This window comes from Oncorhynchus nerka, linkage group LG27 (genome assembly GCF_034236695.1).
Source record: "Oncorhynchus nerka isolate Pitt River linkage group LG27, Oner_Uvic_2.0, whole genome shotgun sequence".
NCBI lineage: Eukaryota > Metazoa > Chordata > Actinopteri > Salmoniformes > Salmonidae > Oncorhynchus > Oncorhynchus nerka.
Window position 1 is genome coordinate 24,606,314 of NC_088422.1, and position 8,118 is coordinate 24,614,431.

General features: G+C 39.5%; 1 pseudogene; it reads right to left on the reverse strand.

Annotated features, from left to right (window-relative positions):
• Positions 1 to 307: 307 nt before the first annotated feature.
• Positions 308 to 7,329, reverse strand: LOC115111431 (LIM/homeobox protein Lhx6-like; annotated as a pseudogene).
• Positions 7,330 to 8,118: the final 789 nt, after the last annotated feature.

Here is an 8,118-nt window from a genome sequence, read left to right on the forward strand (position 1 = left end):
GTCTGCCGGAGTATTGTTCCGGAGTATTGTTCCTCTCTCACTTTCACTGCTTATGACAATACCTGTTTAATTAAATGTACTGTTATAAGGAGAATTTTGATTACGTGAGCTCAAAACACTGTATGCAATATGAGTATGAATACGTTTGTTCATTCAATGACTGTTATGTATATATCAGTGTTTGACTTTAGTTTTACAAGGCAAAGAATGACAGGTAGTAAAACATGTTGAAGTGTTATACGGTTTTTATGCAAGGTACATTGAGCTGGATTTTCTCTCATTTGATCAAATTCAAAGATCAGGGAAAACGGACCGTCAACCTAACTTGAAGAGAGCATTAGAATGGAAAGGCGGGAATTAATTCATGCTTAGTTAGTATTAACAATAGATAACTGACTTGGATCCCTAACAAAGGAAACGGTCAGGACTACATCTTCCTCAGAGTTCATTATGCCCTTCCTTGCCACAACAGCAGCTTGAGTGGTGTCAATTAATACAACAACTTCAGATTATCACAGTAAAAAGGTCTTGTGGAATGAATCATAGTGCTAGATCAATACTATCCACAGAGTTAAACGTTTTCAATGGTTATTGCCATGGGATTGATTTTTGCAGCCATTAAACACAGAGACTAAATTGGGGACCCTCAAACCTGTAGCATGATCATTACATACTTATGAATATTGCTGTTAAATACAGGTTACAAAGGGTACTTGGCCTTTACTGGGTAACCTAATGGATTAACTATTGTTGAATGAGTGTAAGGTGCTTCTATCAGGGGGGAGTGTGTGTGTGTGTGTGCGTGTAAGTTTACTTCTCATATGCACAGGATGCACATGGTGTACACAGTTCAATCAAATGCTTACTTGCAGGTTCCTTCCTGAAAATGCAACAACAATTAGAAATAATACAAAAATAAAGATAATGTAATTAAATAGAATACACATTTTGCATAAGTATAACTACAGGAAGGAGCTCAACAATTTACAGTACAATATTTATATTTGGATAGCAAAGTGTTTAAATTGTGCAGTATTTAGTAAAAAATAAATGTGTTTGTGTGTGTGCATGCATACGTGTGTGTGTGTTAGTGAAATAATTAGTAAAACTTTGTGTATTTTATCTTCTGCACAGCATGTTCCCTATTCCACACGATTATAGAACTTAAATCCTTCATGTTTCCTTTTGGGTCCATGTAAAACCAAGTTAGTTTTATTTCTATAAATGTTATGTGTAATGTTCTATTTCCCAACTTATTTTTTTCCAACAACCTTTAAAGCACATTTGATTAAATCAGTCAAATATTTACAATAAATAATTTATTTCATTTGAAAACATTTTTAAAAGTGCTTCTTGGTGAAGTATATTTTTTAATAAATAAAGCGACACATAAGCTTTCCATTTTACTGAACTGAAACAAGTAAATAACAACACTCAACACTCTCTCAGCACACAAGGTCAGAAGAGTCTTCATCGTCACCTTACACATAAATAATAGTCTATGTATAGGAGGGTTATATACAGGAAAACAAGCTGACAGAGTGACAGAAAAAAGTATTATTTAAAACGATGGAAATTGAAACATGAAATACCTTTAGTACTGAAAAATCATAATCCACAATGAATGAAAGGAGATTTCCTGTTGGATGAGTCTTCCTGTTCCTAATCCTGGTCCCGGAGTTCCAATTTATTCCCTGTCAATGGATGGGTGGTCAAATCTGGTCCTGATGATTATCATATTTACATTGGACTGGGATGTTTTTCCATAGATGATCTAAAGTCTAGCTGCCATTATAAAACTGTCCGTCCAATTGACAATGTGATATTTCCAACTCTGCAGACCATGGAGGCGGAAGAAACCGCAGCAGTCCTCTTGTATAGTAAAATGGGAGAGGCAAATGTTGAAATGTTCTAAACTTTGCGGGATGGAAAGTTCTGTGAGAAATAAAGTTTGTGGGGGAAGTGGTGGTCTCAGGGGTGTTAGTTAGCGGCTGATGGGTAACTGTGGTAAGGCCATGCCTGGGTGGGTGAGGTGGTTAGGGGCGGACAGCATCGAGAAGGGATGACCTGTGCACAGAAAGATATATATATATATTTGTTTTACTCAATTAGACTTAAATACACAAGAACTATAAATGATGCGATGTGAATTGAAATACATTATAGTCAGTAACTATCTTTGATCATCTGCATCGAAGAACGGCGTTAAAACAAATAGAATTATGTTAGAGCCAAAGTCACCTAAATGTACATGTATGTGTTGTCCATCGATGTGAAAAAACCAACTCACTGTCTATGTATCCATGCAGAGCCAGCAGGTGTGGTCTGTCGGGACTGCTGAAGGGGAGTAGAGGTTGTCTGGCAGTGAGGGGGGGATTCTGGAGTGGGGATGGGGGGCTCCCTGGATGTGAGCGTTGTGCTGGGGGGGAGGGTGCTTTTTATGTCTTGCTCTGCAGTTTTGAAACCAAACCTATATGAAAATGGAACGTTACTAAAGATCGTTGAATGATGCATGCAACAAGTCATCTGGTATAGATGAATGATTTTATTATATCATATTATTTATTTCATTACATTATTTTTTTAAATCCTAAATGTCTAACAACCTTACACCCACTAGTTTGATATTGTCATACATACTTGTATGACCCGTCTGCTCAGTCCTGTCATGTCTGACAGCTTCTGTAGAGTCTGGGCATCGGGGTTGTTGTCTTGGTTAAACTGAGACTGCATCACCTGGGAACACACACCTAGCAAACTCAGTCATGAAGCTCCAAATTCAGCTGAATATTCACTGAATCAAGCAAATTCAGTCAGTCAGTCACATTTATCTGAATGATGTAGAACGCACAACTAAAACTAACATTCATCCTGTCTTTGTTCAGTCTCTCTCTGTCATACAAACACTGTGCACACTTTCACAGACGCACTCACACATGTAAACACACACCGACAGTACCTGTAGCTGCTCAGCGCTGAAGGAAGTGCGTGCTCTCTTGGCTGGTTTGGGTTGGCCATCCTGATCAGAGGGGAAGGCTCCCTCCAAAGTGAGACCCGTGCCTAAATCACACCAACAGGGTGGGAAAAACACCACAGTGTTATATTGTTTGTCTCATAAAACAACGGAACGAGAAATAGGCTACACATGTAATATGTGCAGGTGCTGGACATCAAAGCATACAATCCTAAGAGTAAGAAACGTAGGGCCTCAATTATGTCTGAATTCTCCCCAAATACAGTTTACTCAGGGATGAATCCTACCTTGAAAATTCCATACATGGCGATTTACTTGATTCAATTCTGAGGCAGCATGCATCCCACACAAAAATGTATTAGGAATCAATACCCTTTCCTTGGCTCATATTTGGGCTCCCTACTCCCTGACATTGTCTGTGACACCCGTCTGACCACGTACCGTTCTCAGCCGCTCTCTGGAGGTTCTCCACCATGGTGTCGTAGTGGGCCCGACATAGCACCCTGCCCTCCACCAGACCAAACTCCTCCCCTGTGGACAGTTGCCTCTTACAGGAGTAGCAGGCGAAGCAGGCCAGGTGGTACACACTGCCCCGTGCCCGCCTCACCCAGTCACTGGCATACACCTGGCGCCTGCACTGGCCACACTTGGTGCCAAACTTACTGTGGTGAGACAGAGAAGAGCAGGGGGAATTGTCACTAGTCTTTTTACTCCTAATGAAAATAAACTTGTCTTCACCTGAAATGTTGTGCAGGCCAGGGATAGAAATAAGTTATTTTATTGTAAAAGATTACAGACAGCATTGCTTACAGTTTTCCAAATGAATTTCACTTTAGTCAAATATTATTTATCCTTCTGTTAATTAAAACCATAACAAGCAACAGCAATAAGATCATAATAACAATTTAATTATAGAATAATGATGAGAATATAACAATCGCGTTTACTTGACATGCTTCAAATATAGAGTGAGTGAGAAAAAGAGACCTTGATAAAGGACATAATGTTTTAGCAATGGCCCCGGTCTGAGGAGGGAATAATACTCTAATAAATGAAGATCAACAAAACGAATAATCTAAATTTAGTGATCTCAAAGTTGTAAGAATCATGGTTGAGAGTAAAAATGTTGATAATGTCCGCCACATTATCACTAAAGACAACAATTAAAATATATAATGGAGAAAAAGAACGTGACAAAAACTATTTATCGGTCGTAATGTTATAAATGGTCTAGGTTTTTATTCAAATAGCCTCGTTAAAAGATCTGCATTTGTTGTTGCTTTACTAAAAGTAAAACTTGTAGTTGTATTTATTTGATTTAGAAGTTACAACGAAAAAAACAGTACAATCCTGTTTACTTGCCCCAAGACATAATGAAACACTCGCCTTATGACAATGCATTTTTAGTAAAATGTATAATAACGATGATATGATAAGTAATCAATTGTTTATGAACATTCGTCCTCGTGCCAAACATAGAACATACATTTTAAGGAAAACAAATAGCAAAACTTACCCTACCTGAAATAATCCAATTTGCAAAATATTTCTTTGTTTTTGATGTAGCAGCTATTGTGCTGACGTAATGATACTCTGCAGACCGAACACTCCAGACATCCCACGTGCCAATTCAAATTGTTCACCTGCAATGATAAATAAACACTCATAATAATAATGATAATAATAACAATAATAACAACAACAACAACAATGTTTTGTTCGGGCGTACTTAATTCTATAAAATGGAATTAATGTGAAAGACTATGCAAATATGCATGCAATTCGTGAGGAATAAACAGAGTTTAAATTCAATATTAAATGATTATTGATTTGAGCAGCGTAACTAAAGGCATTAAAATAAATAAAATAAAATAAAATTTAAAAAATAAAGGCATTATAAATGCTCACTTTCAGTAGGTATCTGTCTTGGATCTCTGTGGCGCAGTTGGCACACTGGTTTTTCCCCGTGGACCGAACTGGCGTCGGGGAGGCCAGGTTCGGATGCGAGCACATAGACGGTGTTACCGGAGGACTGGGCAGGAGAGGAGCCTCTTCTTTTACATCTGCGTGAGACTCCCCGTCCGAGTGAGACTGAGGTTTGGGATAGATTTTTCTTGTCATAATCTTATATCGCCAGGGATGCAAGGTAGGCTACAAGGCCTCTCGAATTGTATAAATTACAGGACACACGGCACAGCACATGACAAACTCACAGGATACAAGAAAACAAGCATTGTATGCAGTAGCCTAAATGCAACACAGATTTCGAATGAAATGGGTTTAGAACAACACCCTGCTACTGAAAACAAAACTTAAAAGGCCTGTCACAAAAGTAAACTATGAAAATGGGGTTCGGGAAATGAAAAACAGGTAGTCCAGGTTCGGCCAAGACTCCGATTATGAGTTTACACTATGTCGATGTTCCTATTTTGATTAGATAACATAATTAATGTCTTAAATCGGAATAACTCACCATTATCAAGCTATTCTGTTTGTGGAGAAACAGCGGTGTAGATGAAGCCTGGAGCTGCGCCAAAAGTCTGCACTGCGCCCTGCTCTGCTCTGAGCATTACGCATCCCTACCAGCCCATACTGCAAGCTATATCCAGTCCAAAACAATGAATAACACTTTCTACTGCATTTAAATCCTGGCGACAAAAGCTACATTTGCTGAAGCAATTATAATTAGGACTTATCTTTTTCTTTTACGCACAACCCGTAAACTACCTCCTTAAATAATCGCATATAGTTCCCTTGCAATCGAAAGCACTGAAAAGATGGACTACCTGCAATTAGTGATGGCTTCAAATGCTCGGGATAAGAGGCAGCCAGTGTCAATTTCAACTGTCAATCAGAGAAGGCATCGCGCCACCAGAATAATTGCATATTTTAATTTTAATAGCCGTAATCGAAAATCGAATTTCTCAACACAAGACTAAGATTTGAAGAGCCTCAATTGAACATCGCACTATTCATAGTAGCCTACATAAGTTGCCGCTGATCTTGAAACATAAAGGAGGGTGATTGTCTCGGCTTCCCTTATGATAGGCCACTTGAGCCTCTCTTGGTGATTAAAACGGTATTCAAAGAGTGCCAGAAATCTGGTTTTGGGTGGAATTCAGAATCTATTTTGTCCTTCGTTTAAACAAAATTAGGCTAGCACAATTGTGAAATGTGTTTATAATTATCATTAAACACAGGCTGGAACGTGGAAAACAAAAAGGCAATCAGCTGGGCTATTCAACGAGCAGCGCAGCCGAGCAATTAGCATAAGTCTTCACTTGCAGTGAGTCGATAGCCTATACTGCATGTACTCAGATAATTAGATGTCATGTCATACCTGCTTAACGAAAACATTGTCCAATAAGACGTTATTCTCCTCCGGGAGTGGAGATGGAACTTCATTGTTCCAGTACATGCAGGGGACCCGTTAACACTGTAGTCTAAGTGAGAGGCAGGCGGTATCCAAGTAGGGTCCCGGAATGAGTTTAGTAGCGAATTACAATTTTACACATGAAAATGTAAATTGAAACAGCAAAAAAAGCGTTTAACCCCTTGCACGGACATTCATAAAAGTAGGTTGAATTGTCCATGACAGTTAGCTTTACTGCCACTCCCTGTTGGTGTTTATTTCCAAGATACAGTCCTTTGCGCTATATATTGTTGAAGCTGCAGCCAGCAGCAAATTAGTCCAAATCGACGCTGGCCTGCGATGTATCGGCATGCGCTGAGTTGGGGAGGCTATCCCGCGCGCTCTGCACGGTGTAGGTCGGTGCGTTCAGGAAATTCAGCGACCAGTTTCCATTCAAGAAAGCTCTTGAGGGGATGACGGACAATCACTGGTCCTTCAGGCACTCGCCCTCTCCACCTCTCCAAAAGGGACGTTACTCCGGTCTGCCTTGAGAGGAATAGGAGTGGGGTGGGGGCATAAATAACATAATTAAGATTTTTTTGTATTGTTGTTGCGTGCAGCAGATGATGAAAATAGGCCTATCTATAATCTCGTTTACCAGTACTATACATGGATGCTTCAAAGTGCTACAGTAAATGTGAGATCATGCATAAATATGATACTTACAATTAAATAAATAGGCCTATTATGTGAAATAGAAAACTTTTGGCTTAGAAAAAAGTAGATTTGTGGTCAATTCACAAATACAGGAGCACTAAATTATGTTTCCTACCCCATTCACTTTCTCTGCAGTAATTGTGATGATTTGAGGTATGAATCAGCTGCATACTTTTTGGATCATACTGGAGATACTGAAACTTTTAAAGCAGGTGTAGGCAACCCTGCTCCTGGAGTGCCATAGGTACTGCATAATTTTCTTCCAACTAGGCACCACACCTGACCAACAACTAATCGATCAGTACAATGATTGCCTAAATTCAACACACCTGGTCTTCCAGGTCGGTTAAATCAAAAATATGAAGTGCCTGCTGCACTCCAGGACCACGGTTGCCTGCCCCTGTTTTATAGTAACAGGAGATCAAATATGAATAATTGGCCAATCAAAATAAACATTTAGGTCTAATTATTTGTTCATTTACTGGTTTCTTAAATTCAACAAATCTCAATATTATTGGACATTTCAGAAGTGTGTGTGTGTTTTGATGGGAGGCATCCTTTAATGGAATGTCTCTCTATAAAACCATGCCATACCTCTTTCTCTTGTAGAGAGAACACACTGCAAACAGCATTCAACGTCTTTATGAGGACATTGAGTGTTCCTTGTGTGTTACACTTTGGGATTGTCTCAGGAACTTCCATTGATGAATTGTAGACCTACTTAATTGTTCTGACACCAAAACAAATGTGATTAAGTATGAACTGGAGGAACCACATTGTCCTGCTTGTTACATTAATGTCTTCCGCCTGTTTCCCCATGGAGTTGTAATTCAGGGGAGTGTCACTGGGGCTCTCGAGTGGTGCAGCGGTCTAAGGCAATGCATCTCAGTGCTAGAGGCGTCACTACAGACACCCTGGTTTGAATCCAGGCTGTATCACAACCGTCCGTGATTGGGAGTCCCATAGGGTTGCGCATAATTGGCCCAGCGTTGTCCGGGTTTGGCCGGTGTAGGCCGATCATTGTAAATAAGAATTTGTTCTTAACTGACTTGCCTAAGTTAAATAAAGGTTCAAT